This window comes from Xenopus tropicalis, chromosome 3 (genome assembly GCF_000004195.4).
Source record: "Xenopus tropicalis strain Nigerian chromosome 3, UCB_Xtro_10.0, whole genome shotgun sequence".
NCBI lineage: Eukaryota > Metazoa > Chordata > Amphibia > Anura > Pipidae > Xenopus > Xenopus tropicalis.
The window spans coordinates 13,570,253-13,585,837 of NC_030679.2; the positions used below are offsets into that span (position 1 = coordinate 13,570,253).

General features: G+C 42.8%; 1 protein-coding gene across 4 annotated transcripts in view; it reads left to right on the forward strand.

The window, feature by feature from the left end:
• ebf4 (EBF family member 4) overlaps positions 1 to 15,585 on the forward strand; it is a 289,880-nt gene that overhangs the window by 9,806 nt on the left and 264,489 nt on the right. The gene's annotated exons all lie outside the window — the stretch shown is intronic.

The window sequence follows — 15,585 nt, forward strand, 5'->3', positions numbered from 1 at the left end:
GCAATGCTTGACCCTTTTGCTCTGTCATTATTATCCAACAGTTGGAGCTTCTGTTGTGAAAATAGAAAGGCACAAGGAGTTTATTTTAGAAAAAAAACCCTTAACAGACCCCCACATTATTAAACAAGGATTGGAGCTGGCTTTTGCATAAATAGAGCTGAGGGTTGTTGAATGTTGTAGTAATGTTTTTGTGCCCATAGAGAAGCCTATCTCTCGTGTGTGTGTGTGTGTGTTATAATGAAATCTGAGTCACAAAGAAAGCTGACAGATGTGGCTACAGAAAATCCAGGCACAGGCTGCAGCCAGGAATACATATTACATGAGCTGCTAACCTGAAGTTATGTGAGCAGGAGGGGAGAGCAGGCAGGGGACTCCACTCGTCTGAGGTCAGCGCAGCTCATGAAATATCCCCCCCTATCCTGAAGCAGCCAACACACACACACAGGGAATCTATGTGACACGCTGCATTCCCTCGCAGCTAACAGGGATCTTGTTATGGAGAGTGGTGTGTGTGTCATACATAAACTTATCCAAGTGGGACTCTATAATTTATGATGCGTGGTAAATGGGAGGAGAGTGTCTTCCCAGGGAACACTCGGGCTACAGAGTAATTAAGAACTCTGGAGTCGCAATTCTGACACATTTGGCTTGAAGGATTTAGCAGAATAGCGGTGTAAGTTATTAATGAGCATAATATGGGCAGCGAGTCCGAGAGTCACAAGTGTGTGTATCTAAGTGTTCACTGTTCTACTCAAATGCTGTCTTTATCTTTTGTTCTGTCAATGCCTGCCTTTATTTTCTATTTATCCATATATCTCCCCATTATTTATCTATCTGTAATATATGAATATTCAATCAATAATCTATCATTAATACATGTTTCAGAATGTTCTATTAATCTATCATCTATGAATTTATGTATCTATAGATATCTATAGATATCAATGTAATGCATCCATATCTGTTTGTCTATGTATATGTCTCTTGTCTATCTCTCTAGTATTTATCAATTCATATCTATCATTGTGTTATATAAATATTCAATCTATAATATTTCTGTCTATCTATCATTAATCTTTCAATACATTGTTCTGTCTAGGGTTCTAATAATATTCTATTAATCTATCTATCTATCATCTATCTATGAATCTATGTATCTATCTATGTATCTATAGATATCTATACAATCTATCCATATCTGTTTGTATATGTCTGTTTTCTATCTCTAGTATTTATCAATTCATATCTAATGTCATGTTTTATAAATATTCAATCTATAATTTTTCCATTAAGCTATCTGTCTATCTATCTATCTCTCATTTATCTATCCATGTTTATGTCTATCTATCTATCTGTCTATTTATCTACCTGTCTTTATTTCTGTGTGACTGTCCTTCTATTTATCTATCGATCTCCTATCTAATGTTATATAAATATTTAATCTATCATTTATCATTAAATCTCTTATCATTAACCTCTGTCTATCTATCTATCTATCTATCTATCTATCTATCTATCATCTATCTATCTATCTATCGATCTATCTATCTATCTATCTATCTATCTATCTATCTATCTATCTATTCTCTCTACCCTTCTGCCTGTTATTTATCTATCGATCTATCTATCAGTCAATCAAATTCCCCATCTATTGTTATATAAATATTCTATCTATCTATTATCTATCTAACTATCTATCTATCATCTATCTATCTATATATCTATCTATTCTCTCTACCCTTCTGCCTGTTATCTATCTATCGATCTATCTGTAAGTCAATCAAATTCCCCATCTATTGTTATATAAATATTCTATCTATCTATTATATATCTAACTATCTATCTATCTATCTATCTATCTATCTATCTATCTATCTATTATCTATCTATCTATCTATCTATCTATCTATCTATCTATCTATCTATCATATATCTATCTTTATACCTGTTATTTATCAATCAGTCAAATTGTCCATCTATTGTTCTATGAATATTCTGTCTGTCTTTCTATCTGTCTGTCTGTCAATCTATCCAGCAGCGATCTTGAATTTTAAGCCCCCTGGGCCTGGGACTGATGTAGTGGGGAACAACTTCTGTGAATAGGAACATGCCATGTCTACAGAAATAAGGGATAATTATATTACTTCTAATAATAATTTCTCTCGCTATCAGTCTTTTGGTTAGAAGTTATTAGCTCGGGGAAATTTTAGATCTGCAGGCAGATGGAGTTCTTTGTAAATAGAATTCTCTAGGCTAAGTGAGTACTTGCTCCATAGACTCAGGGTGAGTTTCTTGAACCTCAGGGAGATTAATGAACATAAGAAGGTGGCAGAGGATTGGATTGAAGGCACCTCTGGCTCTGTTCTAGTAACTTGCAGGGGGAGTCACCTTTAATGTATTGTAGACTGAGACACCCTGAGACTGGTCTCTTTACGAACTGAAATTGTAACTACATTGGTTGCTAAGGTAGTATGTAAATTTAATGCAAACTTAGGGGTATATTTATCATGCTGTGTAAAAAGTGAAGTGCAGCATTACCGGTGGTGTTGCCCAGGGCAACAGTTAGAAAAGCAAAGCAAAGCATCTGATTGGCTGCTATGAGCAACATCACCGGTAATGTTTTACTCCAATTTTTACACATCATGATAAATATACCCCTTAGAATCTTCAACACATTATATAATTAGAGATTCTCTGCTAATTGGTTCGGTCCTAATCATTCTGTCATTCAAACAGATGGCTACTGGCTATGGTGTGTTAACTGGATCATTCACAGTGGACCTAAATATCCAATAATTATAGAAAGAAACACCAATAACTGTCTGGCTATTTGTTACAGTGCAACATACACAAGGGGAAATACATGGTTGTCCCCTTGCAACACCTTTTTTTTGCACTTCAGGGGTCACAACTATTGAGAGCAAGGGGATGCTGGGTGCTCTGGATCCCTGTACTTAATTCCAGTGTAAAATACAGGAAACCTTGTGCCTCTATGCTGCCATAGTTAGTACAGGGGAATCCCTATGCTGCCATAGTTTTATGGTATCTCTCTGTACAGGCTATGAGCAAACATAGGGGCTGTTCCTGCTGAACTGTGCTTAGTACAGGGGAATCCCTATGCTGCCATAGTTTTATGGTATCTCTCTGTACAGGCTATGAGCTAACTTAGGGGGCTGTTCCTGCTGAACTGTGCTTAGTACAGGGGAATCCCTATGCTGCCATAGTTTTATGGTATCTCTCTGTACAGGCTATGAGCTAACTTAGGGGGCTGTTCCTGCTGAACTGTGCTTAGTACTGGGGAATCCCTATGGTGCTATAGCTTAGGGGGCTGTTCCTGCTGAATTGTGCTTAGTACAGAGGAATCCCTATGCTGCCATAGTTTTATGGTATCTCTCTGCACAGGCTATGAGCAAACTTAGGGGGCTGTTCCTGCTGAATTGTGCTTAGTACAGGGGAATCCCTATGTGCCATAGTTTTATGGTATCTCTCTGTACAGGCTATGAGCAAACTTAGGGGGCTGTTCCTGCTGAATTGTGCTTAGTACAGGGGAATCCCTATGCTGCCATAGTTTTATGGTATCTCTCTGTACAGGCTATGAGCAAACTTAGGGGGCTGTTCCTGCTGAATTGTGCTTAGTACAGGGGAATCCCTATGCTGCCATAGTTTTATGGTATCTCTCTGTACAGCCTATGAGCAAACTTAGGGGGCTGTTCCTGCTGAATTGTGCTTAGTACAGGGGAATCCCTATGCTGCCATATTTTTATGGTATCTCTCTGTACAGGCTATGAGCAAACTTAGGGGGCTGTTCCTGCTGAATTGTGCTTAGTACAGGGGAATCCCTATGTGCCATAGTTTTATGGTATTTCTCTGTACAGGCTATGAGCAAACTTAGGGGGCTGTTCCTGCTGAATTGTGCTTAGTACATGGAATCCCTATGCTGCCATAGTTTTATGGTATCCCTCTGTACAGGCTATGAGCAAACTTAGGGGGCTGTTCCTGCTGAATTGTGCTTAGTACAGGGGAATCCCTATGCTGCCAGAGTTTTATGGTATCTCTCTGTACAGGCTATGAGCAAACTTAGGGGGCTGTTCCTGCTGAATTGTGCTTAGTACAGGGGAATCCCTATGCTGCCAGAGTTTTATGGTATCTCTCTGTACAGGCTATGAGCTAACTTAGGGGGCTGTTCCTGCTGAATTGTGCTTAGTACTGGGGAATCCCTATGCTGACATAGTTTTATGGTATCTCTCTGTACAGGCTATGAGCACACTTAGGGGGCTGTTCCTGCTGAATTGTGCTTAGTACAGGGGAATCCCTATGCTGACATAGTTTTATGGTATCTCTCTGTACAGGCTATGAGCTAACTTAGGGGGCTGTTCCTGCTGAATTGTGCTTAGTACAGGGGAATCCCTATGCTGCCATAGTTTTATGGTATCTCTCTGAACAGGCTATGAGCAAACTTAGGGGGCTGTTCCTGCTGAATTGTGCTTAGTACAGGGGAATCCCTATGCTGACATAGTTTTATGGTATCTCTCTGTACAGGCTATGAGCACACTTAGGGGGCTGTTCCTGCTGAATTGTGCTTAGTACAGGGGAATCCCTATGCTGACATAGTTTTATGGTATCTCTCTGTACAGGCTATGAGCTAACTTAGGGGGCTGTTCCTGCTGAATTGTGCTTAGTACAGGGGAATCCCTATGCTGCCATAGTTTTATGGTATCTCTCTGAACAGGCTATGAGCAAACTTAGGGGGCTGTTCCTGCTGAATTGTGCTTATTACAGGGGAATCCCTATGTGCCATAGTTTTATGGTATCTCTCTGTACAGGCTATGAGCAAACTTAGGGGGCTGTTCCTGCTGGATTCTGCTCAGTTGAGGGGAATCCCTATGGTGCCATAGCTTTATGGTATCTCTCTGTACAGGCAATGAGCAACTTTAGGGAGCTGTTCCTGCGCTGTAGATTTTCAGTCTGGCATGCTGTGGGTAGGTGCAAGTACTTTACTGGCACAAATTTGCACCCTCTTAGCACTCAAACAATTGCACCTACCCACGTGACAGTGTGTTAGTAAATAGTAAGGCATTATAGGTAAGAGAAACATATCTGATGACTGTATCCCAATAGAGAATTATTACAGCGACTACATAGAAAAAAGCCCAGACTTTGGGATTTGCATGCATGATCGAGATCCACGTTGGAGAAAATGTGAACTCATCACAGTGAAAAATATGTTGTTTGGAGTTTGGGGGGGGGGGGGACGAAAACAAAGCTAAGGATTTTGGAAAGTCTGCCTGAACCAGATGGCCTGATGCTCCATCAGTCTGGCAGTCCAAATGCTCTCTCTCTTGTGTTCCACTGAGCCATTTGTTCTTGGATGTTGCTTTAGACGCCAATGAAACTACCTTAAAAACGAACATATTAGGGAAGATTTATGTTATTGATTCTCCGCTGGGGAAGGGGGAAACGTAAAATATTAACTTGATGAGTATATCTGTATCCATTCGATTTGGGGGCCACGTAGCACCATCAGCTCTACAGAGCTCACACTCATGTGTACAGCATTGCTGAATGCAGGCAGCCTTGTATTCATGGGGTGAATGCAGAATGTTTTAGATCAGGGAGACAATTCTGCTTTGCTACTGTTTCTCAGCGCACAAATGAGCCCCATGTGTTACAGCGGCCCTGTCTCTTCACACAAATAAAATAAAGTATACTCATGTTAGGATTTTATTTGCCTTTAAATGTACAGCTTCCCAAGCTATCAGCAAATAATATGGAACGCTTGACAATATATGAGCGCTGTACGTTTGTGTTTGACTTGCGTTGGTGTCGTTTTATGGCATCCGCACACTGTTCTGTTAAATTGTACTGAATCCCTATCCTAATATAATTTAATGGTACCTCTCTGTACAGGCTATGAGCAAACTTAGAGGGCTGTTCCTGCTGAATTGTGCTTAGTACAGGGGAATCCCTATGTGCCATAGTTTTATGGTATCTCTCTGTACAGGCTATGAGCAAACTTAGGGGGCTGTTCCTGCTGAATTGTGCTTAGTACAGGGGAATCCCTATGTGCCATAGTTTTATGGTATCTCTCTGTACAGGCTATGAGCAAACTTAGAGGGCTGTTCCTGCTGAATTGTGCTTAGTACAGTTGATTTACCCTGGGGATGAATTAGGGCCCCTTTTTCCAGCATGGTCTTTCTATCTGCTCTTTCTGCTTCTCACAGTTGACCAAACCCCTTTTTATCTTCCCCTCTCAGGAAATATAAAGTGAATACTGCTTTGTTTGCAAAAAAACCTACACCCCCCCCCCCTCCATTCCTCATTGGAATTCTCCAGGGGAGCAGTTTTTCACACTGTTACGGCAGTGCTCCAGTTGGTAATATGAAGCTTTGTTTGTTCTGCTGTAGTTCACCGTGCGATAATGCCCTCGCCCCAGTTTTTCTTACTGTTAGCCAGGCCTGATGATGTAATGGGATCTATACAAGCTATGACATCATCCCATCAGGCCAGCGGAAGGCTCCTGGGGGAGGAAATAAAATGTGAACTGAATCTTATCAAAATAATTATGGCAATTTTATTGTGGCCCCTAGGAGTGGTGTAGCCCCCCGGTCAATGTCTTTGTAAACTCACTTGCACACATGTACATTTATTGTTTTCTTAAAGGGATATTAACATACCCAAACTTGCTTTGGGAAATTTACTGCCAAAAGTGGCAGTGGTGAAACTACCAGGGAAGTGAGCAGGGTTGGACTGGGGGGTGCATGGGCCCCCGGGGCTCCCGGCCCAGGGGCCCTGGATGTGCCCCCCCGGCCGTATCCCCTAAACCCCCCCCTTTGTGTCCCCCTAATCCCCCCGCAGGGTCCCCCACCCGACGTCCTCCCCTGAGCGCGCATAAGTTTAAAGCATCAGGGGAGGAACAGTCGGGCAGGGGGAGAGCCACAAGGGTCGGGTCTGGGCTGCTGGGGCCCACTCCGACCCTGGATGTGAGGGGTGCAATGCTGGGATGCTGGGAACTGTAGTACAGCAACATCAGGGATGATACTACTGAGGTCAGGACTGGGTTTCAAAATAAGCCCTGGCATTTCAAGGCCCAGAGAGCCCCCCATCACTAAACAGTGACTCTCTGTGGCATCCTACAGCAGCCCCTCTGGCACTTGCCAGAACCTACAGCTTGCCAGTCCAGGCCTGGCACAACCACCTCTATGCATGCAGAGGTGGAACTCTAATAGAACTGAAGGTTCAGGTAGGAATGGATTTTATTGGGTGAATTAGGGTTCAGTGGGGGAACAGATATTTTCTTACGTGTTTAATGCCCTGCAAATGGTTTCATTGTAAGCTCTATTGAGCAGGGCCCTCTGTACCGCCTGTATTGGTCACTGGTTGCATATAATATGTATGCTTGACTCCTTCTATGGTACAATGCTGTGGAATATGTTGGCACTAAGTATCTAATAGTAATAACAGAAAGTGAAGTGCTCTTAAGGCTGGAGTTGTATTTTAATGCTTGAACTCTTATTTTTAATCTCATTTTCAGTCTCATCTTTATATGATGCATTGCTGGTCCTATATTGTTGTATTTTTTTATAAAATCACTTAGGGTCAGTGACCCTAGCAACCAGTTATGCCCCATGAAGACATTAGTCGCTCGTGATAAATCTCTGTTACAGCGAGCGACTAATCTCTCTGAATTGCTTTTCAGTTGGCAACAAAGAGAATCGATGGTGGAAAGGCCTACGCATTGCTTAGTTTTTCCGAAGTGGTGCAAAGTTTCCTCCTGCAGGCAATTTTGTGCGACTTTAGAAAAACAAAGTGATGTGTAGGCCTTTCCAACAGCGATTCCCTTTACTGCTGGTAGAAAGGCTTTTTGGGTAGGTTAGTCACCTGCGGTAGCAGAGACTTATCATGGGCAACTAATCTCTCTGTGGGACCTTAGCCTAAAGAACCAGCAATGCCTCAATAGATGTATGAAGTAATTATGTTCTCCCCACAGCAGTGTTACAATACTTCCAGTACCTCTTTGGGCATTAGGTGAGATCTGACAGAGTGTATTGTCAGATGTGACTGGAGCACAGACACCTCCAGGTAGGGGGCACAGCCTACCGGCATTGCTAGGGGCACTCTGTGTCTGTTCCTCCCCAATTCACTGTAAGGGCAATGACCCCCTAGGTGGGTTGCAGGCATTTCGACTAAAGCTGCCCATCCCTGGCAGGGCTAGGGGTAGGCAAAAGAGACGCGTGCCTAGTGTGCAATGGTGTGGGGGCACTAGGTGAGTCTGCCTACCTTACTTCGGCTTTCACAAGCCCTAAGCTTGTGATCCAGGGCAGTTAAATGATATCTGGCCAAAGATACATATTTACAACATGCAGTTGGTCAAGGAAGGCCACATTGATGCGGTCCTCTCCCGATGGGATTTAATAGACCCACAGTATGGTCTGATCATTGGCCCAGGGACCAAATGAACACAGCAGCCGATTTGGCCCAGCGCACAGGTGGTCAAATTGGGCAAAAACTACAGATCTGAAATATTCTTATGTTGGTGCTGGGTCACAATATAGTTGCATGGTTCAGTTGATGTTTTTGTCCCATAAATTGGATCAATGTGTAGAATCAACAGACCCTGACTCAGTATTGTTCATCATTGCTCTGCTGGGTGAGTTATAGTGCAACGGGTCATCATTAAGTGATGGATTGGCCTGATAAAAAAATATTCTCTCACCGCATTTTTTTATTTCCTCCATTCCCGTTATGTGAAACCATTTGCTCATCACTCTATTTGCCCCCAAAACAATTTTTTTTTCACATGACAATGAAATTGGTTTCAGTTTTCTGCTCTTATTAGAGTTTATAGCAAGAACAGGCAACGGGTGGCGCTACAGATATAGTTAAGCTGTAACTTCCACGCTCCCTGTTTAATAATGTCTCAATGTTTTAATAGCACAAAACCTATAATAAAAGATGCAGTGAAAAATATAAGTCTTCAGTTGTTTATATCATAATAATGAATAATATTTTATATCTTAACTTTATTTGCCTTATTTACCTAGTACTGCAAGGTAGGGCACAGAACATTACTTCTCTCTACATTTGTATTTATACATATATGAAGTTTCTGCCAAATTATTTCTACCTGACCCCTTTAGCGTTGCCTTGTGCCTTTATATGGTCACATAACCCCTCAGTGACTTCTAATATCCTTATCATTTACAGTAGGGGGTACATTATCCCTTATAATACATGAGTGATACTCAGAGTTCCCTGTATAACTCAGCCTGCAGCCGTGTGCCTTTATATGGGCACAGAACCCCTCAGTGACTGCTAATATCCTTATCATTTACAGTAGGGGGTACATTATCCCTTATAATACATGAGTGATACTCAGAGTTCCCTGTATAACTCAGCCTGCAGCCTTGTGCCTTTATATGGGCACAGAACCCCTCAGTGACTGCTAATATCCTTATCATTTACAGTAGGGGGTACATTATCCCTTATAATACATGAGTGATACTCAGAGTTCCCTGTATAACTCAGCCTGCAGCCTTGTGCCTTTATATGGGCACAGAACCCCTCAGTGACTGCTAATATCCTTATCATTTACAGTAGGGGGTACATTATCCCTTATAATACACGAGTGATACTCAGAGTTCCCTGTATAACTCAGCCTGCAGCCTTGTGCCTTTATATGGGCACAGAACCCCTCAGTGACTGCTAATATCCTTATCATTTACAGTAGGGGGTACATTATCCCTTATAATACATGAGTGATACTCAGAGTTCCCTGTATAACTCAGCCTGCAGCCTTGTGCCTTTATATGGGCACAGAACCCCTCAGTGACTGCTAATATCCTTATCATTTACAGTAGGGGGTACATTATCCCTTATAATACATGAATGATACTCAGAGTTCCCTGTATAACTCAGCCTGCAGCCTTGTGCCTTTATATGGGCACAGAACCCCTCAGTGACTGCTAATATCCTTATCATTTACAGTAGGGGGTACATTATCCCTTATAATACATGAGTGATACTCAGAGTTCCCTGTATAACTCAGCCTGCAGCCTTGTGCCTTAATATGGGCACAGAACCCCTCAGTGACTGCTAATATCCTTATCATTTACAGTAGGGGGTACATTATCCCTTATAATACATGAGTGATACTCAGAGTTCCCTGTATAACTCAGCCTGCAGCCTTGTGCCTTTATATGGGCACAGAACCCCTCAGTGACTGCTAATATCCTTATCATTTACAGTAGGGGGTACATTATCCCTTATAATACATGAGTAATACATCTCAATTATGACATCAGCCTTTACAGTAAATCTATCATCTTTCCATGACACCACCAGTGAGTGATAAACCCCCAGGTGTGGAGGGGAGGCCAATACGCACGTCAGTCGGTGGGTGGGATGCCGGGAACACTGCAGATTCATGTTGTTCTCTGATGCGCGAGAAATGAAAAGCAAATTGCACTTATCTCGTAGCTCCCTGATCAGCGGATGAGTGCGCTGTGTGACAGTAATGTCAGGGCCTTCCCACTCAGCCGATAGCATCCTCATTGTGCTCTAACAACAAATCTTTAATAAGGAGCTTGCGCTGTCAGCGAGCATGACATGGCGATCAAATGCCGCCGCGTGTAAAGAGAGATTCCAATTACTCCTACTCGGCTTCTTTTAAAAACCCACTCCCTTCTGCTGTCCATTAGAGGGGCATTCAGCGCCGTTGATTTGCATTGGAAAATGCAGCAGCCGTATCTTGTCAATATCCTAATTTAAAGGAGATGGTTTAACACTTTGGGGTCCAGGATTTGCTCTGCTGGCTAAAAGTAATGGTTGGCCTACAGTGATATAAGCAATGGATCCATGACAGGTTTAACAAACTCCTTTGTTATAAATATACCTTTGAGCCATACAGCATGGCAGGACTGCTGCTTCCAGTGGGGATTAGATAGGGATTTTTATTGGTAAAAACTATTAGCAAAATTTTTTTCTTGATATTGTTTTTTCATTGTCCATGGGATAAAGCACTTTCATACAGTACATGTGCCATTCCCCACACATACCGAAAGGACATAAAACTTGTAGTTTCTGAGCAAATGAAAACAACTTGCGTGCAGAAGTGCTAAGGTGATGGTACCCATTCATAATATTCAAAAGTTACTTCAAGAAAAGTTGGTACCAAAGAAATTAAGACATATTAAACACACTGTCTTAATGGCAAAGAGAATGGCTTAGAGACTGATATTCGTCAATTATGAGGCATTTGAGGCGCAGCATCTCCCTTTTGTTCAGGAAACCCAACCGTTCGGGCACACAGACTTCTTTATAAGGTCAACAATAACAACCTCCTGGCCAAGAGATCTCCTACAGTGGGATTGCCATAGGTGGTACCTCATCAATGATATTATCATGTACATGGTTCCTGAATCCAGGGGGTGTTAGACAGAATGCCATAGGCCGCGTTGGCCTAATGTACAGAGTCTCTGCCATCTGAAACCACGCAGTCTTGGGCATTCCCTGTCTGCGATGTTTAAATAGCCCAAATGGCCCCTAACAAAAAGTCTTCCCTTAAAGGAACAGTAACACCAAAAATTGAAAGAGCTTTAAAGTAATAAAACTATAATGCACTGTTGCCCTGCACTGGTAAAACTGGTGTGTTTGCTACAGTAACACTGCTATAATTTATATAATACAACAACAACAAACATTTGTAAAGCGCTTTTCTCCCGTAGGACCCAAAGCGCATAATAAGCTGCTGTGTAGCCCCGGGGGCAGCCATTCAAGCTGGAAAGAAGGAGAAAAGGCACAGGTTACATAGCAGATAACAGATAAGTTCTGTAGAGTACAATAGTGTTTTATCTGTTATCTGCTATGTGCCTCCTTTGAATGGCTGCCTCCATGGCTACATAGCAGCTTATTTATATAAATTATAGTAGACTTTCTGAAGTAAACACACAACTTTTACCAGTGCAGGGCAGCAGCACATTACATTTTAGTTACTTTTATACACTTTCATTTTTTGGTGTTACTGTTCCTTTAAGGGCAAGCCAGTTCAGATCAAAATATTTGGGGGTCACACTTTTGTCATTGAGCCACTGGAGGCTCTGAGAAAGGATGTCCCCCATGCCAAGGGGACAACGAAATAGGTTCCCAGGATCCTGTAGATAGATTTGCTTTCTCTGAACAGAATCCAGTTTCCCAATTCCAACATCCCACTTTCTCAAATGCTTCAGCCCCAAATCAATATGTGGAAGGAGATGGTATCCACGCACTCGGACTTCCTTCATTCCTTCATGCTACTGCCAAGCACCCAATCCCCCACTAGAGACAATACCCAACGACTGACACAACATTCCAACAGCGAATCAGTTCTTTGGCCCAGGCACCCAAAGTTGAACTTCAGGAAGATGGATCCAAAGAAGGCCACTGGACATAACATGCCCAACCCTCCATCTTTCTTCTGCCGGTAGGTAACCCCACTATTAACTGGATTCAGCCTGCTCCCCCAGATTAACTGGAAGAACAGACTGTGGAGCATAGAAAGCTTAAGGCAGCGAATACACGTAGCAAACAAAAAGAAAGATAGGGACCAAGTAAGTCTTCACAAGCTTCACCCTTCTTCTGTAGGACAGCCTCCACTGCTTCCGACATCCAACTTTTCTTCTCAGTTTTGCCTACCGTCATCTCCCTTCCCAAATTTGATTCCTGAGATTCCCTCCTGCCTGACACGGACTGCAGCCCATAAACATTGATGAAATCGCCTGCCATCTAAAATCACATCCAACAACAAACAACGCCCTACCTCAAGGAGACGATGCACTCTAATATTGAGGCCACCTTGAAATAATATCACCACTCCTCCACATGGTTCACTACAGACATTTGATGTTAAAAACCTAATTGGAGCCACTGCCATCATGAATGTTTGTCATGGTTTGTCCCTTTCTTCCCTTAGCTGAAGAATTAACTGCATCGCCAAACTGTTTCACTTGGGGACCTAGTTGCAGTTGCTCTTCATCTCCGTCATGAACCGGATTACTGCCCAAAGTTTGGGAACTGTTTGCAGTTTCTCTTATACCTTTCTTACTGACTGGCTGCTCATCCTCTTCCCTAGATCTTTTCTTTGAAGCCAGTTACATTTCCATCTCTTCCTGCTCCGACTTTGTTTCCTGTCTCTGGCTTCTATCGCTATCCTCTCCAGCTCCTCTTGTTCTTCTCTTTCTGCCCCAGGTCCCATTATTATCATCTAGTACTGAGAATTAATTCCCAGTAGTAATTGAGAAGGAATTTATTCCCGAGTTACCTTCTCCGGGATCTAACTGATAGACTTTTAGACTTTTAGAAACACGCACCTTTTCCCTTCCCTATGAAAAAAGAATTGGGCAGATGGGTTGGTACATTTACTGTCACCTTTAGTTTAACTTACTTGCCTCAGGCAACTTAAAAGTGACGTAATATTCTATCTCTGTTTGTGCAATTCCGGCTCACAAGTCATCTTGTTAAAATCCCATCCCATCTAATAGCACTGAGAGCGCAAAGAACCACCTTGGAGGGACATCCTCTTTATTGCCATCCCATTTAACCATAACCCAATTCCTTCTTTTAAAGGGTTCATTATCATAGAAATCAGGAACTGGAAAAAGTCGCCTTTTCTCGCAAGAAACTATTGGAAGTGCTTGCCTGAAAGGACCTCTGCGGAGCTGGTTTTGCTGCTGGGGTGTGGACATTGGATGCCATTGCCGCAAATCTCTGTTTATTTTGATAAACCTCCTTCCAGGGACCTACCTCCTTATACATCTCCGTAATTTGCTGCTCTATCTCAGCAAGCGCCTTGCCCAGCTCATCTCTCTTGCATTTGTTTGATGCCTTTGCTTTGCCTTCTGACACTTACATAACGTTTGTTATATATTTTTTTGACAGCTGCAAAGATTTCTTTCTGTTCTGTAGTGTAGCTAGTTCTTTAAGTGCATCAGCTACTCTTTCAGCAGTAAGTGTTTGTTTTCAATCTTGCTTGTTTCGGGACAGCACCTTTACATGCAGCTCCTTTAGTTGGTTTATTAACAAAGCTGGTTCCAGGGCTCGCACCAGTGCTGCTGCCTTCTGAGCTCAGGGGAACTGGTGCAATGGTGGAAACTTCTCTCCCTTTCTCCTATGCACTGATACAGGTGCCGGCTGCTTTCCGGCTGTAATGGCAACGCACACACAGAAGAGTGGATTGCTGCACCTGATTCCTCCCCCACATGGCCAACTGATTCCAGCTCAGCTAATGGAAAAGCTGCTTGTTTGGTGTTACGGCCCTGGATTCCCTGCTGCTCACAGCGCTCAGTCACAAGTTGCTGGGGGGATTTTGGCAAAGGTTGCGTTAATCTGCACAGTTGTTTTATGCTATTATCAGTTTCTGTTACAGAACAATGTCTGTTTCTAGACACACTCAGTGCATTATCCTCTTTTGTTGAAATAAAAGGCATTTGTGTTTTCATAACTTTTTGGTCTTGTTGATTTTTTCATTTCTCAGACGCCAGCTCTTTTTTTCTTGCATATTTTTACTTTTCTTGCCATCCTGTTTGCCCGCTACCAGAGGGTGTGTATTTGCTGCTCCAGGCAGTGTCGGACTGGCCCACCAGGATACCAGGCAAACTCCCGGTGGGCCCAGGTGTCAGTGGGCCCTCCTGCTCCTAACCATTTGGCCTGTTTCATGCTCATTCCCTATTTCTGAATGGGAACAAAGGGGAGAAATAGATGGACAAATAGATGCTAGCATGTAAATAAAAGAGACTAAGAGAATAAAGAGGTTGGATGAGGAAAAGTGGAAAAATAGTTTGGAAAGTGGGCCTAGGGTCTAAGGTTTTCTGGTGGGCCCTGGGGTTCCAGTCCAACACTGGCTCCAGGGGAATTGATCTTTCCCTGAGGGGCACCTCTGCAGGCTTCTACCCCTTGACTACGGGCTGCTGCTGCATTTCTCTGCTTTTGCAGATCTTAGCCTTGGCTGTGAAGGTTCAGCCACCGGGCTAGGCCTGGGCCTCAATTTTGCATGTAGTCCGAACAGTCCTAGCAGGGCCTGGGCTTACTCCAGAAATCCAGAGAGCTCTTTGATACACCACTGCTTTCAATGGGGATCAGATAGGATCTGTGCCACTGTGACAGAATGCTCTGTTATACAGATAGCTAGAATCTCAGCCATAAAGCAGGGCAGGACTGCTGCTTACAATGGGAGGGATCAGATAGGATCTGTGCCACTGTGAGAGAATGCTCTGTTATACAGATAGCTAGAATCTCAGCCATAAAGTAGGGCAGGACTGCTGCTGAGTGTGGTTTCAAACAAGATCCTTGAACATTTTGGCAAATTGTGGACATGTAGCCAAGAGCTGTGGTGGCAGGAGACTGACTAACCTATCACTAGACACAGTGCATCTCCTATTTCAACATAATGTAACTATGAGTGTGGATACCCTTACCGATTTCCGTTCCTATTATAAGTGTATCTGTTGCTGCTGTTGTGTCTATGGGAAACTGTTTTATTAATATTGGAAGGTTAAACTGGCATGATGGACATTTACAGACATGTTGGTAAAGGCTTCAGTAAATTTAAAACTG